Raw genomic sequence first — 19,513 nt, 5'->3', positions numbered from 1 at the left:
AGGACATGAGGTTCTTGTCTAACTGCAAATCTAAATTTACTTCTCTTGACAGTTTTTCTTCATTTTCACCAACAATGTTGCACTTGATCTTCTCGAGATTTGTGTCTGGATTGACTTCTTTTGCTAAGGCAACATCCTTTGGTTGGGACCTTATCTGCATTTTCTTTGTCTTGATCACCTGCTTCCATTGATGTTGACTCCATTGGCTGTAATATTGCACCTTTTTGCAATTGTTGAGCATTGTCCTCCTGCATCTGAGTAACCTTTGACCTTAAAAGATCCATTGTACTTTCTGGTAGAATCTGTCTCTTCGGAGAAGATTTTGGTGGTGACCTTTGTGCAGTTTTTTGAACTTTAGCTCCCATTGACTTTGAATTTTCTATCACCTGTTCTGGCAGCTTGAGGTTTTGCATCATCTTCAGATATTCTTTGACTTCAATCGGCGGGCCATCTGTATGGGTTTGTACAAGGTCATGACTTTGCTGATATTTGTTACCATATATCTTGATATGCATATGTGAGCTTGGTCACATGTAACTGTATTGAACGCTATTGGATTTGTCGGCTTTTGACTCTGACTTGTGGAGATCAGTTGAAACTTTTGTCCCTAATAATCTTCATATAAGCATTTGTCTGCAGATTCTGATGGAATATGGTTCACTTGGAAACTTCCAACAACATATGATCTTTCAATGGTTTTTGCCTTGAAGGGGCCTGTTCACTAGAAACCCTAGGGTTTTTAACTGGTGTAGCATTTCTTGGTACATAAGATGAACTTGATGGATTTGCAGCTCCCCCCTTCCTAGGGTGATCACTATAGCCTGCTTCATTGTAAGAGTTCAAAACTATTTGGCTCTAATTTAGTCTCACCTTTTGGGATTGTGAAGGTACACTTGGGTAGCACTGTTGACATTTGGCATCTATAAACCTTCTACATAGTTTCCTATGTATCTCCGTGAAACATGATATATTATTCCCCAGGTCAAGCTATAAATAGCATTATCTTTGTCCTGATATTTTCTATCCCATGGGTCTCCTACGTGATTTCCGGACCCAAGGCATCATAGATGCTAGACTCTCGCCTATATCTACGATTGTTTGGTCAAAGTATATGCTTGTTTGGTCACAACATCGAAGCTTGGTTTCTAATGGAGGAGAATTTGGCTCTAAACAGATTTCTAGGTTCACTTGGGTAATATTCTTCACTTCTAGAGAGGATGCGCTATAATAGATTATTTCCTCTGAAATGAACCATCCTTTTTTATCTATCACTAGACGCACTTCTATGAGCTGGTATGTGGGTCGATCAAACACTGGTTGATCCTTTTTGTACAGTTTCCCTTTTTGGTCCACATAGTGTGCATATGAATTATGTATACCATACAATGCTAACATCATTCTACTTGATGTGTCCTTTAGACTCGGGAATGATTGCACACTTGTGGCAGTGGATGCAAAATCATTTGCAAACCTAATAGTCTTTTCAACCTTTGGTGATATCTCGACACCTTTACTAAATTCATGCAAGAATTTATTGTTCAAAGAATCAATCTTAAGCTTTTCAGGTGTCTGTGCATCTTTATGCTGACTTTGAACTTGTAGTGTTTTTACTAGTGTTTCTAATGATAATGCAGAATCATCTGATTGCATCAAAAGTGATAAGCTAGATGCACTTACATCGAGATTCGCATTTCTTTCAATCTTCTTTGAATAGCCAATCTGGCATGTTCCACCCATGCTTTCTGCACTTCAGAGCGCTTGTGCTTGCAGTCCTTGCGCATCCGCACCTTCATCAATCTTCATTGAAGCGCTCAACCCAATTTGACACGGGGTGTTTAGTATGTAGTGTCAAAACAACAGAGAGCAAAGGCCATGCATGAGCAAGATCACCTTCTTGCCGTCGTCATCCAAGATGATGCTGCCACTGATGTTGATCGAGTACAGAAAGCCCTCTCACCTGTGACGCATGAACCTGGGTGTCACTGCTGCAGGCGTCTCGACAGGGGTCTCAAGCGGTGTCTCGATGGGGATACGGGCTACAGGTGTCTCCACTAGAGTTTGGGTCCCAAAGCAAGGAGTGTCGAGTGGGGTGAGTCTCGAAGGAGAAGCTAGTGGTGTGTAGCCAGGAACGACCGATAGCCGCACAAAACCTGGAGTAGAGGATGACGCCATGGCTGGTGTGGGGGCTAGCAAAGAAGGGGGAGATAAGGAGCCTCAACGACTATGAGGCGGTGTAGAAGCATCAACAGTGCCTCCTCCACAGCAATTGTCGCCACCACTAGAGCGTCGATGCCTAGAGGAGTGTGTAGATTATCTAGTCAACACCGAACTCTCAGAGCGCGCTGACCGTTTTGAAGCAAACGGAGACTCTGAAGGAGTGGAACGACGCTACTATGAGCCAGAGCCATGGTGGCCCTCATACCACCTCCTCTGCTCAGGATCCAAGGAAGCAAGAAACTGATCATCATCTATACCTGCATTAAATACATGAACATTAAATCTCAATGATGAATGGAGAAGAAAATACAAATAAATTATAACTTGATTTACAATTTAAATTTCACAAGTTTAGCATAGAGACAAGAATGAGAAACCACATGAATACAATATATATGATAAAAGGGAGAACAATTGCTCATATACAATGTCTATGGCTTTAAGAGGTCTCTCTCTCATCCTCGCATAACTCATCATAACTCCCTATGTCTATATAGAGCTCTCCGTCTAGGCAAATATCCTCCGTATCATTTTGTAGGTCCTCCGCATGCATCCCATAGAGAGTAGCAGCGCCACGCTCGTCTGGCACCACCTCAACGGCTTTTGAATTAGCATCCTTTCTTATCTCCTCCACATATGCCAAGGTGATTGGCAAATTGTAGCCCTCATACATCCGTGCACTATTGAGGGGCTACCTCTATGACATACCACCAGTTTGGTGCAGACTTTGTAGGATGGAATACCACCTGCAAGAGCTACATAACTTACACGAGTGCTTCCATACCACCAATTCTCTAAAGTTGGATGTTAAATATTTACAGACTTACTTGTTCACAATGCTCGGGTAGTACAACTCGAAGGTCGGTCCACTTTTTGGTTGAGTCCACCTCAAGGAAACCTGACTCTCCTCTGCGCACTGTAGCATTACAACCCTCCATGTTTATCTTGAACCATTGCACATCGAAAAAATCCACAAATATACTCTATAGTCTTTATTCAAAATTTCTTATAGCGTGCCGAAGTAAGTGAGTTCCGCCACCACAAGATCTACATCAGAGGACCGTCCTGTCGAATAGTTTGATTAAATTTTGCCATGATTCCACAATCTTGCATAAAATGCATTTTGTCAATTCATTCCACCCTGAAATGTCGACCTTGTGTATGAATTATACTACAACCAACAACGATTATGAGTGGCCATCCAAACATCTAGAAAGCCATGAGTCGAACATTGCAAACATACCTTGGGGCTGCAACCCCACGAGCACTCCCACTCCTCCTCAGTCACCTGTTCGCCGCGCTGTTGTGTGCTTTTCAACTTGTTGTGTAACCATCTTAAGCTCATGGATGTTGGTGGGCAAGACCAACCAAATAATGCATCGATGGTCTTCTTCCCCATCTCCACTCGATTTGTGCCCTTTTTCACTCTTGCTTTGCATCCTCGTATTGTGAAATCCACTTTTGCATCACTAGATTGTGAAGCATGCAAAATCGATTGATCTTAGCCTCTAGATCTTTCGTCATTTTCTTTTCAACGCCGAGATTGCACATCACAATCCCAAATATGCACTCATCATCTATGGTGAACCAAAGCGTATCTTGGGTACGATCAACTCCGTCTAGCCACTCTCGAATGTAAACTAGGGACTCTGAAACCAGCACTGCCATGCTACCCTTTGGACGTGCCTTCTGATGCGCATATCCCTTAAGCGTTTTCATGAAATGTTCTAAAAAGAACATACATCCAGAATACATTATGCCTGCTATTTCCACCTCATCAACCATGTGAACAAGAAGATGCACTTGAATGGTTAGCATGCTAGTAGGAAAGTGTTTCTCAAACATGCAAACGACCTCCACAGTGTTTAGTTTGGTGGATGGTATGGGACCTACATCAATCTCCTTTTTGGAGATCCATTGCACCAACTTCCTTAGTTTGTAGATTGTGGTACAGACGCTAGTGGACGTACGCACGGGTTGAATGATCTCTTTTACTTTGTGTTCCTAGCCTCCTGTCAAAATCCATGGTGCTTTAGGGAGCTTTATCGATCCATTGGATGCTGTTTGTGGCCAGTATTGGTCCATACAATCCGCATCCCTAAGGTCAATTCGGGCTCCCAAAGTATCTTTCTTGCCAATGAGATGGTTCCACAGCAGATTACCCACATTCTTGAATATGTGCATTGGATCGAGCAATTGATTGATCATGAGTATGAGCCAATATAGCAAATTGTACCATAGAGAAAATCTCTTTATCCCTGGGAAAAACTGCCATCATGCATCTCCTTCTGCTCTAACCATGCTTGAGGAGACATACTTGGCGGTTCTCTTTTCAAAAAACCATCGCGTAACTCCTGATCCTTTGGAAGATGTGCTTGATGAACTTTGTAGATTTGTTTCTTGAGTGAGGACGCTCGACTTGCATTAAGTCTAGGGTCACATGTGATGCATGCTCTGTGTCCGCTTGTTTGGAGCCCTGTGTATACGCCTTGCATGTATACACATGACAACAAATCTACGTGAGAAAAACAAAGGTTTATAGTGTTTGAGTTTGAGTATCACCTGAGCATTTTGTTAGTCTGAAATAGTCATCCATAGTCCACATCAGATGCCTTTGATCAAGGCATTGTTAGTCTGAAATAGTCATCCATAGTCCACATCAGATGCCTTTGATCAAGGCATTGAGTTGTGTCATCTCATATCCAACACTTCTATGCCACTCCACAATTGTTGTAGCTCTTCCAATAATGGACAAAGATACACATCCATATTCTTCACTTTACACCGCCTCGGGACAATCAAGCTTAGAAATAGGTGTCCCTTCTTGGTTGTCAACCACGGGGGAATGTTGTAGTTGACAATGACAACTGGCCATACATTGTAAGATGTCGACCCCTAACCAAATGGATTTACTCCATCCATAGCCAAGCCGAGGCACAAATTTTGAGCTTCCCTGGCAAAATCCGGCCATGTGTCGTCTATATGCCTCCATGTTGCACAATCAGCAGGGATCCGCAGCACACCACCCGAAGATCTATTCTCCTCGTGCCATGATGCTAGAGCGGCCATGGACGCATTCGAATAAATGCTTGATACAAGGCAATAGAGGAAAGTGTCGCAACACCTTCTACGACATTTTTTGTCCGTGGATATCTACTCGATATCTCTCGGAATCACATTTCGGATACTTCTCCATGTCCATGTATTCCCCTCTAAAAAGAATGCAGTCGTTAGGACAAGCGTCAATGAAATTGTAATCTATCCCCAAGTTTTGCAAGATCTTTCTTGCTTCCTCTTTGGAATCTGACATCACATAATCAGCTAGCAGTATGTGCTCTTTGAGCAATCTACACAGAGAAAAAACTCAAAACACTTGTGTAAGTAATTTGGTACATTATACATTTAGAGTTTTTTATTGAAGTAGAAACATTGTACTAGATCACCTGAAAAGTGTTGTGACGCTAGTGTCACTCCATCCGAACTTTGCCTGCATGCGGAGAAGAACCAAGAGTGCCTTCAATCTAGACACTTGTGATGCACCATAAAATGGCATATCCGCCTCAGTTTTCATGTCATCATAGATAAGCCTTTCTAAATCCATGATCCTCTCGATCATTTCGTCGATTTCGGGCTCAAACATAGCCTCGTTGGAAATGTGCTCTCCATGATCACCCTCTGAGCTGTCAAAGGCTACATCTTGTGGCCTCACGTATGCTGCTTGAGTAAAGCGCCTACAAACACGTCTCTTGAATTGCAAGATTTTTGTCTGTTGGTCATCGTCAAAGTTCAACGAGTTGTAATTAGCAACAACTCGATCTATAATAGATGGGTCAAACTCACCAAATTTACGAACATACTGCAAAGAAATGCGTCTTGTTCGTCGCACGGCATGTTTGCATTGATTACAAGGACATAAGATCCTTGTTGAGAGATAGGCGTTCCGTTGGATGGCCCCACATCGTCGTCACTACTCATAATGAATGTAAAATCCTTGAACCATGAACATAAATATAATCTTCTCTTACTCTCCTCCGTCTCTTATCTGTCTCTCTCTCTCTCTCTCTCTCTCTCTCTCTCTCTCTCTCTCTCTTAATCTCCCTCGCAATCATGAAACCATAGATCACATTGTAAACTACCTCAAATTCTCTAGCCATGTCCGATCTCCACACACCTCGGTCTAGAGGTGCACGGAGATCAGAACCACCGGGTTACAACCTTGTCTTTATTGGCCAATGCCTATATTTGTGGGTATAAGAAATCTACACACTCACGCCTACATGACAATGCATATAGTGGACAAAACCCCTTTGCCTCTTGTTCAGCTGTAGCCATTCCCTAGTGTAAACTACATGAAGAGCTATTGGTTGTAAGTAAAGCCACCATTTTGTGGTATGCGCAGTGCGAGAGTGCTCCCGCTTCTCTAGAGTGCTTTGAAGAAGAGCTTCTTTATTATGCTTCTTACTCTTCATCTCTTCACAGCAGCTCCTTATTCGAGTAATTATTGTGCACATTACATGTCTGCCTCCATTCTGAGGTACTGTGTCGTTGAAGGCTTTCCAATCTGATGCCGCATTCATGGAGAGAAAGAGAGGGAGAAAGAGAGAGATAGACAAAGAGAGAGAGAGAGAGAGAGAGAGAGAGAGAGAGAGAGAGAGAGAAGGTAGAGAGAAAAGAGTAGAAAGTCATTTTTGAACTCCATCTTGGGGACGTAAAAAAGATCTTGCAAACAACTTCATACCTAAGCTCTTTGCTTGCAATCTCACATGCACAAACGCCTTGTTTGCGAGCCGTTTGCACATGTGAGCTTGCAAACAACTACATACCTAAGCTCATGTGAGCTACATGCAAACTATTGCGAACATAACCATAAACCTAACTCTAAATTTAAACTATGATAATATCTAAACTTAAATATAAAAACTAAATCAAAAATTTAATCTTCCATCTAAACCTAAGCTCTCATCACTAACTATCATTAAATATCCCTAACTATGCTTTAAACCTTGAATATAGAGTTAAATCTTAAACCTAAACCCAAAGCTCCACCATTAAATCTAAACCTAAGCTCTAACTTAAATATGAAAACTAAATCCTAACCTATGACTCTCTCTCTCTATCTCTCTTTATCTATATATGACATATGTTTCTCTATCTCTCATTCTCTCTCTTTCTTTCTCCTAGTTTCTCTCTCTCTCAATCTATGTGTGTTTGTGTCTACGTCTCTCTCTCTCTCTCTCTCTCTCTCTCTCTCTCTCTCTCTCTCTCTCTCAAGATATATTAGTTGACAGAGCCATTGAGCTCGGGAGAGCTAGACGTCCACGACATCGAGGCTCCATCAAGAGATCAAGACTACTCTAGCACGATATGAAAGACGCCCAATACATCTATTTACAAAGATGGACATTGACGAAGCTCTTCACTGATCGGTGCACAACTTTCTTGACAACGAGACATTAGATTAGATCCACAAGGAGTTTATTGGAATGTTCTCATAAACCATTTGGAAATTTTGAAGATGTTTAATTTAACATTTCATGTAATAAAAATGGCCTATGAACTTTGAGAGTAGCGGAATTAGATGAAGCACTTTTGTGAGATTACTTTGTGAGCATAGCGGGTGAACTTAATTGATGGTAGCAACATAAACACGGTACTTAGTTAACTTGGCATGAACAATACTTTTGCAAGAGAGAGAGAGTTTAGAGAACATGACAACAATTGAGGACCGGATTCATACGGAGCCAATCCCCCCTCCAATAGGCATTTGTATTATAGTTTCTCCCATCAAGAGAGACTTGGTACAATACAATCTTTGTGTTCCTTGAGACCTAGGTGATGCAATGAAGATGGAAAGCTTCATGCATCACAAGCATAACATAAACTTTGTAGAAAGCATTAACTATCCCAAGCCCAAGGCCTCAAACACCTTCGAAGGTGGAGAGAGCTAGTGGGGAATGAGGGTAAGGGAGAGGAAGAAGAAACATTCCATAGGAGAAAGAGATAGTTCCTCACTTATCATCACTCTTCTTGCTAGCATACATTATAGCATATTAATGAAGATGGAGAAGATGGCAAGCTTAAGCATTGAAGCATGGCTCTTGGTTGGATTTGCATTCCATAGCCAAGAGTGTTGGTGTAGGCTCTCACTTCTCACAAGCTTGGAGAAGGAGGTGGAGTTCATCAACTTTCACCTAGTGAGAATGATCCACAAAATGAGTGTGTGTGTGTGTGTGTGTGTGTGTGTGTGTGGTGTATACCCCCCCAACACCCCCCTTGCCTTGCTTGGGGCAAGTTCTAGCCTTTCCACATGCTTCAAGCTCATTGGACCCCTCTCCCCCTAGCCAATCACATGCAACATGCATTCAAGTACATGGGTAGTCTTTGGACAAGTGTCCTCCTTACCCCTTAGAGAGAGAGAGCTTAAAAATATCTAGATATTTGTTGGATGGAACTAGAAGCTCATTGGACCCCTCATTAGCCCAGCCAATAGCATTCAAGCACACCATGTGGCTAAGATAGGGAGAGTCTGACATGTGTCCCATGTGCCCATTGAGAAAAGGGTGCCCTTGAGTGGGAGGTTAAGTCAAAGATTCCCATAACTTTGGGGCTTTCACCCTCCTTTGTAGGGTCTCTTTTTAACTCAACAACTTACCCCCCATGCATAGGAAGCTTCTCAAGCACCTTACCGCCCATGCATAGAAAGCTTCTCAAGCACCTTCCTCATCAAGCATGACAATCACCTCAAGCACCTTAGTCATCGAGCACGACAAGGACCTCAAGCACCTTAGTCATTGAGCACGACAAGCACCTCAATCTTAGGTCGGGTTCCCACCTCAAGCTCAGCCCTAGCTTGCCTAAGGTCAAAGGACTTTTAACACTAACTATTGGAGGTCTTTAATGAAGCTAACCCTAAGGCCTTTTAAGCTCCATTAGATGCACGTTGTTCTTTGATAGACTACCTCCTTTGGGACCCGTATTGAGATGTAATCATTGCTCCTCTTTGTCCCCTGTTGAAATAAGTTTAGAAGCACTTATTGCACATTGCTCTTTGGTAGACCATCTCCTTTTGGACCCATATTGAGATGTAACCATCTCTCCTTTTGGTCCCCTGTTGAGATAGATCTAGAAGCACATGTCTCTATTCTCACTCTTGTTCCCGTTTATTCTCCCACATTAAATGATTAGTTTAATATGATAAAATCATTTGGGTAAGCTAGATATTAGATTTTATGACATTTCATTTCATCTCTCTCTCTCTCTCTCTATATATATATATATATCACTATTTCTTTATATATATATATATATTATTTCTCTATGTCTCTCTCTTTCACTTTCTCTATGTTTCTCTTTCTTTATCTCTCTCTCTCTCTCTCTCTCTCTCTCTCTTTCAATGTGTGTGTGTGTGTGTGTTCTTTGTTTATGCATGTGTGTGTACATTCTCTCTCTCTCTCTCTCTCTCTCTCTCTCACACACACACACACACACACACACACACACACACACACACACACACAATGTGTGTGTGTTTTTCAATAACAATATAACATATACACCAAAGAATCCTTTCAGATCACAAAAACACTAGAAACTATGTCAATGAAAAGGAGGTATAATTCCTATTCATAGTACAGAACAGCCTTTATACACAAGTGTTGAAATCAAGAGCCAAAAGATATAATAGTCCGCATCTTTAAGCCAAGGAACTTTGAAAACCATAGTTGAGAAGGTAACTCTCACCTGCACCCATGGAAACAACATAACATTTAGTTAGCATTGGTACCGTATTCAAGTGATGCATGGGTATCCCACGTTTATAGATGTCACCCAACTAGATTGCTTTCAAAGATAAATAAAAAGAAAGTTCAAGCTAATCATGTATATTCAGAGATGAAATCGTTTACAAGGGGAAAACAAACATATGAAGCCCCTTCTGCTTTACAAGCTCTCATGTGATAAAGTTCAGCAGAAGAAGCTATTCAAGTGCCTCTACTAGCATATGCATGAGGAATACTCACAACCATCTAACAGTTTGGACAACAGTCCATTTCAATACCAAAAGTCACCTGAGATTGAGTTGGAGTTGTCAACTCCACAATAGCCTACTTATCCATGCCGTTTGCCATAGATCCGACACTTAACGCTACCCCTTTGCAGGTAAAGTCCTAACAGTCCTAATGTATAGACACTTCTCCCAAATACACACACCACCAATGCTAAGTGAGCATGTAAAACTCACTTGTTTATAGGGTTTGGAGCAAGTGGCCACCTTCCTTCTTAGCCATATGGCAGGCCCGGCTTCAAGAGGGGGATGGTGAAATAGCGCCGCCATGTAAAGAGAGAGAAAGGGGGGAAAAAGAGAGAGAGAGAGAGAGAGAGAGAGAGAGAGAGAGCACTTAAGAGCGTAGTATCGTAGACCTGTCAGGAGGGAGCCACCACGCTATTAAGCAGAAGACGATATCATTTACAGAGCCAGGTAACCTGCCCATGACCCATTTAGTATCTTAGGGTTAGGTACCATAAGGTACTACCTTACAAAAAGTACATAGTGAATTTAAGCGAGTTATTCACTAGTGCGTGTGTGTGTGTGTGTTTCAATAACAATATAACATATACACCAAAGAATCGTTTCAGATCACAAAAGACACTAGAAACTATGTCAATGAAAAGGAGGTAAAATTCCTATTCATAGTACAGAACAGTCTTTATACACAAGTGTTGAAATCAAGAGCCAGAATATATAATAGTCCGCATCTTCAAGCCAAAGAACTTTGAAAACCATAGTTAAGAAGGTAACCCTCACCTGCACCCATGGAAACAACACAACATTTAGTTAGCATTGGTACCGTATGCAAGGTGATGCATGGGTGTCCCACATGTTGTAGATGTCACCCAACTAAATTGCTTTCAATGATAAATAATAAAAAAGGTCAAGCTAATCATATATTCAAAGATAAAATCATTTACAGGGGGGGCAGGGGGGGGGGGGACATATGAAGCCCCTTGTGCTTTACAAGCTTTCATGTGATAAAGTTCAACAGAAGAAGCTATTCAAGTGCCTCTACCAACATATGCATGAGGAATACTCACAACCATCTAACAGTTTGGACATTAGTCCATTTCAATGCCAAAAGTCACCTGAGATTGAGTTGGAGCTGTCAACTCCACAATAGCCTGCTTATCCATGCCGTTTGCCATAGATCCGACACTTAACACTACCCCTTTGCAGGTAAAGTCCTAACAGTCCTAATGTACAAACACTTCTCCCAAATACACACACCACCAATGCTAAGTGAGCATGTAAAGCTCACCTTTTTATAGGGTTTGGAGCAAGTGGCCACCTTCCTTCTTAGCCATATGGCGGGCCTGGCTTCAAAAGGGGGATGGTGTAACAATGCCGCCATGTAAAGAGAGAGAAAGGGGGGGGAAAGAGAGAGAGAGAGAGAGAGAGAGAGAGAGAGAGAGAGAGAGAGAGCACTTAAGAGTGCAGTATCGCATACTTGTCAAGAGGGAGCCACCTCGCTATTAAGGAGAAGACGACATCATTTACAAAGCCGTGTAACCCGCCCATAACCCATTTAGTATCTAAGGGTTAGGTACTATAAAGGTACTACCTTACAAAAATTACGTAGTGAATTTAAGTGATTTATTCACTAAGGTACCCCAGACCAACAGTCCCGGCAAAAATATACTAGGGAACTAGCAGCACGCTATAAACAATCATATGTGTTTGTGTGTCTGTGCGCAACAACCACTTCTATTTTTAATGTAAATGTTTTTAGTGTTCTCAACCCGACGTACTATACACAAGTATGCTGCCTAAAAAAACTACCACAAATTTCATTGAGTACAAACAAGGCACTAGCCATGAGTTTAATAGATGTCATAGGTGCATTGGTGATCACATTACCAAGAACTGGTAATCTCCAAAACAAGTCATAAATGCAATCTTGGGAACATCCTTTTCTCAAACCCGAACATGATAATACCCCAATCTTAAGTTAATTTTTTGCTTCGTGGAGTTTGTCAAGCAACTCATCAATACAAGTCATACAAAACATATTCTTAACCATCGCCCTACAATCCATGCATATTCACATGAATCCATTTTTCTTCTCTACCAAAAAATGGGCGATGACCATGGCAAATAATTGGTTGTATGAACCCTTTTTTCATAAGTTCGTCCAATTGTCGCTCTACTTCCTATACTTTGGAGTGTACGTTCAAATGATAAGCATGTTTGCTTATGGCTTGGGCCATCGTAGCACCTTAATGCTATGGTCCACCTCCCAAGATGGAGGCAAATCATTGGGAAATACATTCAAAAACTTACTCAACAAGAATTTTTAGATAGTTTTTTACTTTAATTTTTTACATTTGTCTCTTGTTTTTTCCTTATTTAATTCATATGAATATATAAAGGGGTTCTCAAATAGTGTTCACGTTGAAGTTGGTTTTAATCTTTTGATTTAGTTAAGGAGGCGGGTTTTAGAAAATTTGAAGGGCATTTTATAAATTTATGAAAAAATATTGGGGGTATTTTGGGAATTTTCCCTTGTTGGAACTAGAACTTCCAGCCGTCGTTGCCACACACACAGTTATGGGCCCCGTCACCCCCAGTGTAGCGGTCCAACTTGATGAAACACGCTCCCATGTTCATTTACGGTCCTGCGGAACAGTCCACAACCTCGAATAGAAGAGTGGAAACCGCGTTCTCCTCGTTGATTTTCTTTCTTCATCATCCATTTCTCTTACCTGCGGATTCAATCACTCCATAGCAGCGGGAGTGCAAACTTCAACTTGATTGCAGGAGCAAGAAATTCAACCGACCCATTAATCTTTTGCTTAATCGCCTCCTAATAACTCCATAGCCGCGGATACAGGTTAGCTCGCTGTTTATGATCTATTTTCAATTCTACAAGCTCTCCCTTCCTTTGTTGGAGTATCAGGAACAGCTGCTAGAAAATGTTCTTAACGATACTATGCCCTAGATTATGGCTCTAATCATCCGTCTGTAGCAGTTTCTGGGGTCTTCCTTTCTGAAATCCATTCTTTCTTCTACATCTTTATGGAGTTCTGTGAGCCATGTTCTTGTGTGCTGGTTCTTTATCTTCAAGAATTGTGACTAAGTGATCAAGTGACTAAAGCAATGCACTTAAGGGAACTGCAATGTCTTATACTTTGTAGAGAGTTTCTAAAAGAAGACCTTTGAGTACTTTCAGGAAAGATCTGCCTATACAAGAGACTCAAGGCTCTGTTCTAAACTTTTGAGGATTGCGAGTTTTTGCTGAATGACTTTGTGCTGCGAAATGTGTGTGTTTAGGTTTTGAGAAGCACTGTGAGCTGCAGAGAGGGTAAGTTTATGCATCTCAATTGAATGGTCTCTGTGATCCCATTTATTTATTTTGTCATTTTAAGTATTAAATCTACTTATTTGACATGAGTCTGGCTCGAACCAACTAACCAAGGCTCATGTCTACTACCGTGAATTTGTCGCATCCATGCTTTTGCATTGTGCTACTTAGACATGGTATCAGACTTCATCAGGTTGTGAATGTTGCGAGATGACTGTAAGAGTGCGGCAAGAAGTTTGTGGTATGCACTATCCCTCGCAATAGAGATCTACGTTCCTGATTGCAACACGCAGGTGGCTGCGGTGTTGAGATTGCCAACTTGGCCGTTTTGGACATTCCCTCTCAAGTCACATAGTGTTTTTTGTTAATGCTATCTTAATAAAGTGTTTGAAGCGTGTGTTATTAACGTTGCCTCTCAAAACATTTCTTTTGAAAATGCTGCCACCTCAGGTTTCACTAACAAACAACGGCCCTTGGTCTTGGTCTGCAAGCCACGTGTTGCAAATAGTGGCATATTTAGTGGGAGCACAAGAATGATGTTTGTCCAACATGACTTGCTGATGGGAGTGGTATGGTGCAGAGTTACCTGGAACGCGGAATGGGAATGGGATCCTCCCAGAACGGGGGAACGGAGGCCTCCTCGGCGGCAACTGTGACGGTAATGAGTCAGAAAAACAGCCATTAAACTCTCGCAAAAATGCTGACCTCTCTATTTAACACAGATAAATTTGACTAACAACCATCTGAAACATCACGTGCAAAAACCAAGTACGTAGGAAGATGATGTTTAATTATAGAAGTGATAGCTGAAGCAGATACAATAGGGACAGACTCCCCTTTGAGCTTTACATCCAAAACATGAGTTTTTCCCCTATGTTGAAGGGTGATCGTTTTGTCGAAGACATCGAGCACGCCATGTATGTGAACATCCACGGGATTCCTTGTAGCGCATTACACCCTTTTAATGGCATGATATAAAACTCTTTTGTGTCCACATACGACTGAATATGCACACAGCTTTCCAATGATGGGAGTAACACACTCTGAGTGGCCAAGACATGCAAACCCTGCCTCTGCCATGTACCCCAGCTCTGATGCTGAGCTTCATGGCTACCTCTGGTGAGAAAGTTCGCTTTGGCATCTGGATCAAAAAAGATAAGTGCCGTCTGGTCTTTGACTTTACCCCATGCTCTGCATAACTCACTGGCATTTGTGCTTGGCTTGTCACCCACCACTAAGCTTGACGTGGGCTTGGGCTTCTTTTCTTTCTTGTCCTCTTTATCATCCGAGTTAGCTGATCTTTTCCTTTGTGGACAATCTGTAGCAAAGTGACCAGGCTGCTCGCATATAAAGCATTTATTCCTAGCCATCAAGACCTTTTCCTCGAGCGACTTATGCACAAAAGGCTTCCTTTTCTGTTTCTTTGCCAGTGCTCCAGAAGTCCTGGCTGAGTCCTTGTCCTTATTGACCTTTTCTGACCCTTGTGACACTTCAGGAGCCGTTTTCACAAAGGGTTTTCTTTGCTGAATTTTTCTTTTGCTCCCTCTTTCATGTTGCCCGGAAACCCACTGTCCTCTCCCTTCAACAAGGCAAGACTAGTGTTGGCAACTTCCATAAGTTGAGTGAGGGTAGCCACACTGTTCTTTGTACAATCTCGAAGCCGTGTAGGTAGCGCACAACAATACTTCTCAATCTGCTCTGTTAGTGGCACAAATCTGTAGGAGGTTACTGAGAGCAACGCTTTGCAAAACCTCCGATGGTACTCCTATAGGCTCTTGCAAGTAGCCGCATTGAGCTGGTGCCAATCTGTCATGACATCGGCTTCAAATTCATTTGAGAGCCACACAGATGCAAATGTCACAAGACGGGCACCATGTGCCAATAGAAAAGAACAGACTAAACAGACTTTTAACACTTCAATAACAACTGAACTGAAAGAGAGAGAGAGACGACACGCGACGCGGAATGGCGGAATTCCACTCCAGAGAGTATTGGCCCCAAAACTTGGCGGCCCTTTCGGTATTTCTTTATATTGGATCAACTCAGTACAAGCTGGTACTTCAGACTCTGCACCTTCTGGAGGAAGCATACCAGAGAATGAGCTATAACCTCATATTTAAAGGCCCTAGGCCCCATAAGCAGTTTACAGTGAAAAGCCTTCAAACTCAAAAGCATCTGGTCCAAAAGCAATGTCCAAAAGCTGCCAGCGTAAATCACGGAAGTCCGTACAGCAGTCAACGCAAAGCGCAGAAATCCGTACAGCCTGCCACGTTATCATGTCAGCGCAATTTTCGAATTTGCCGTACAGCTGCCACGTCATCAACTGCTACGCAATTCTTTCTTTTGTGTGTGTGAGTCCTGCTTTATTTTAATCCTTTATGTCACTTAGGGCCCCATCGGACGGGGTCCCCATAAGTTGGTAGGACTTCTTCTTCCGTTACTTGTTCTTCTTAGGGTTTAGGCCCCTCGGCCGGCATGTGTAAGTTGGCTTCATTCCTTAGGGTTTTGACACGTCAGCAGTTTGTGACATCTCCCCTTCATGAAAGAGAGTAATCGTCCGCGATTACGACATATCTTCAAAACAACTCAAGTTAGCTCAAAATTTCCGAGGGACATTCCGAGGGACAATCAGTTTGCTCTTTTTGTTGAGGAGTTAGCTTCTCCTTTCGTCCAGATCGGAATTGTTGATATGCTGGCATAGTAAAATTAGCCATCACACCCAGACCGCTTTGATCTTCCACGGGTGTCTTGATGCAGTAAAATTACATACCCAGGCAATCTCATCTAGTTAGGAATATTCAATAGTTGGCACATCACAATGTAACACACATGCTTACATATGCATGCTACAAGACACAACAAACAGCGCCGCTAAGCACTCCCCTGAGACAAACGGATTGTGGTATGAAGCTACTCAAGGACTACCTCGTCACTCCCCCTGCAAATAATATAAAAAGGTCCGGGCCATGAGCTCAGAGGAGTGTACAACCAAACGCTTCCCAGACCACAGTCTGTGTTGCTTGGAGGTTCAAGCATACAACCGAACGCTTCCCAGGCATTGGCCTGCGTCGTTCGTAGGTTTTCTAGCATACAACGGAACGCTCCCCAGGCATTGGCTTGTGTCGTTCCGAGGTTTTCAAACGTACAACGAAACGCTCCCCAGGCATCGGCTTGCATCGTTCCGAGGTTCAAACAATACCAAAACAATATTTCTCACTTCTCCACCCGGGAGTAAAATCACCAATCATTGAAACCAGTATTAAAACCAGAGGCAAACAATTCAAATCGGTGCCAAGACAAGTTCAAAACAGATACCATCCATTTCAAACAAATCCCAAACAGGATCACCAAACAAGTTCTCAAACAGATTTCAAAATTAAAAAGCAATCTCGACATCGATCAAGCTCGAAAAAGTAGGCTTACTTTCCATCCTGAAACTTGCACCAAAAATTAGGGTTAGTGTCACCAGGAGGTGTATTTTTCCTGTTGCCTTTCGTAAATAAGTACTAGATATTTTTTATTTATTTTTATTTCTATTTGTTTTCCTTGGAACCCTTAAAAAGGTGCAAGTGGACATTGCATGGCCAGTGTGAAACGGCTGTGGCCGAATAGGTTTCTCACATCGGGAGTCTGAGTTGGTCAGTCTGGGACTGGTCGGGCCAATTAGCACTGAATTCTGATGAGTATGGAAGCCTGTGTGCGCCAAATGAAGTCTGGGCCACTCGAAAAGTCACAACTTTATAAGTCAGTGGGAACTAGGGAATTAACTCAAAGGGGCAAACTGGACACTTGGCAGGAGGAGAGCAGCCTGCTGGACACCTCAGCAAGAGGAGGCGCCCATTTGAGGCAGGGGGCTGTTTTTTGCTCAATAAGTGACCCACAGTGTGTGTGTGAGTAGTGGGTGCTGGTCTACAGCTTTAATGGAAAGCTTGCCTTCTCCTCTGTCTCATGTAGCGCGATGATTTGCTCTCGTGCATCTCTCTCTCCCCTTTGGCACATATGGTAATGCCCCACTAGTTGGGCTACTCAGAGGAACATGTACAGTTCTGGGGGTTTATGCGCTTTTGCCAAGGCGAGAGCCTTCTGAACAGGAACGGGATTAGCTAATTGCTAATCCCCCACAGGTACGCACAGTTCCATCGCGAAAGATTGCGAGTTTGGAGAGTTTTCTCGCGTGAAAACTCGTCCAATTCACAGGGGAACTCTTCCATTGTGTGCAGGAGCTGTTGGGACGCGTAGGCGTGTTCGCTCCGCTAAAAACGATCCGAAACAGCGAATTACAGCCTGTTGTGTTTTTTTGCAGGTTTAGGGTTTCGCACCTAAACTGCAAGGGAACCCCGGGGGAGCCTCGTGAGAGCCTTGGGATGCGTGTACAAGCTTTTGGGCACCCGGCAGTAAAAAACAGAGAATTACAGCCCACTGAATTTCTGTGACAGCTCACCAGAAAGCTTCCAGATAGCGAGGGAATCCGTCCTAGACAGGTGCTTTTGACCTACAGGGGTTTTTGCGTCGTTATGTTGCCGAAATCCGGTCGAAAACATGCGTTTTCAGCCCTCGCCAGGTTTGGACAGCTTTGTGAAAGCTTGTGCTAAGTGGTCGGATCGTCTACCTTAATTTGAATAAAGAAATACCAAAAGGGGCGCCCGTCTTTGGGGCCTACAAGGTGTCGGTCTCGTGTGCGCAGTGACATTCTAGTCGCTGGACGCAACTGTGTTCTCTTCCCACTATTGGGCACTGAGGACGTTAGTGGGGATGTCGTGGTATTTAGTCAATACTATGCATGATGGAGCTGATGGTTATATTGTCTTGTGGGTGACTACCATGGGTCTATACCTTTCACTTTCCTTCAAGGGTGAATCTGGGCTTATCCTGGATTCATCTAGGTATATTTTTTAGTCGTATTGCGGACATGCAGACTTCACATTATGAAGTTTTCGTCCGAGCTACGACCATTTAATATTGTGCTAATTCTTTCTATCTTTTGTGGTGCGTATGTCCTATCAACTACCTCATTTTTGTGCTAATTTTTCCGATTTAATGCTTCTTTTAGTGCTAGGCTTCATTATGGCCGAGTCTGCCCTTGATCTCCGGAGTCATGACAGAAACTCAGCACGCTGAACTTTGTGTTGATGTATGCTCATGTGTGTGTGTGCGTCTGGTGTGTGTTGTGTTGGGGAGCATATGTTAGTACCTAGTTCTACACCCACTATTGGGCACTGACCACGTTAGTGGGGATGTCGTGGTATTTAGTCAATACTATGCATGATGGAGCTGATGGTTATATTGTCTTGTGGGTGACTACCATGGGTCTATACCTTGCACTTTCCTTCAAGGGTGAATCTGGGCTTATCCTGGACTCATCTAGGTATATGTGTTCTCTTCCCTTCTCAGTGCTCTGTGTAAAGTTAACAGGTAATTCAAATAGTACCGCTCTCTACGTTGTATAGGCCGGTTATATGTTTCCATCGACGGGATAGTCACTTTTTCTTCAAAAAGTGCAGCGTGGATTGTTGTGGGTGAAAGCAACACAGAGCTTGTCGATATGGCAGAGAAGAGAGACCAAGTCCTGAAGAGGGATCTTCCTCACATGGCACAAAGAAAATTCCTTCAACTCTTCAAGAAGAGGACATGTTGTTTAGAACTCAACTGCGTTGCTGCATGGACATGTTTCAGCAGTTGGCTAACAACCCAAGGATGCAGGAGTTCTTATAGGCTCCGACACAGGGTTTCAGCCTCCTACATAGGGCATGACTGAGCCGTTGCAGGAAAAGGAGATTTCCAATGCGCAGAGGACTCGTGATGCTCGAGGGAAAGCCCATGTGGTTGAGCAACTAGCAGTGTCCAATGATCCAAAGCAACTTGTTTTAGCTGGACAAGAACCGTTTGTGAATGGTCAAGGGAGTAATGAACAGGCTATGCGTTAGACCCTTCCATTACCTATT

The 19,513-nt window shown here is 42.8% G+C and overlaps 1 protein-coding gene and 1 pseudogene across 3 annotated transcripts in view; one reads left to right on the top strand and one right to left on the bottom strand.

The window, feature by feature from the left end:
* Positions 1-2,391: 2,391 nt before the first annotated feature.
* On the bottom strand, positions 2,392-6,794 carry LOC147441124 (uncharacterized; annotated as a pseudogene).
* A 6,011-nt stretch (positions 6,795-12,805) lies between these two features.
* LOC147441123 (calmodulin-binding receptor-like cytoplasmic kinase 2) overlaps positions 12,806-19,513 on the top strand; it is a 63,479-nt gene continuing 56,771 nt past the window's right edge. The window contains exons 1-2 of one of the 3 annotated variants that reach the window (XM_086482843.1): positions 12,807-13,100; positions 14,152-14,229. The gene's annotated coding sequence lies outside the window, so the exon portion shown is untranslated. Of the gene's footprint in view, positions 13,101-14,151; positions 14,230-19,513 lie in introns of all 3 variants that reach the window. The other 2 variants (XM_086482844.1, XM_086482842.1) reach the window with 2 other exon arrangements.

This window comes from Adiantum capillus-veneris, chromosome 15 (assembly GCF_014529385.1).
Source record: "Adiantum capillus-veneris isolate H3 chromosome 15, ASM1452938v2, whole genome shotgun sequence".
Taxonomy (NCBI): Eukaryota; Viridiplantae; Streptophyta; class Polypodiopsida; order Polypodiales; family Pteridaceae; genus Adiantum; species Adiantum capillus-veneris.
Note: the sequence above shows the minus strand (reverse complement) of the source record. Positions and strands in the feature narration are given on the sequence as shown.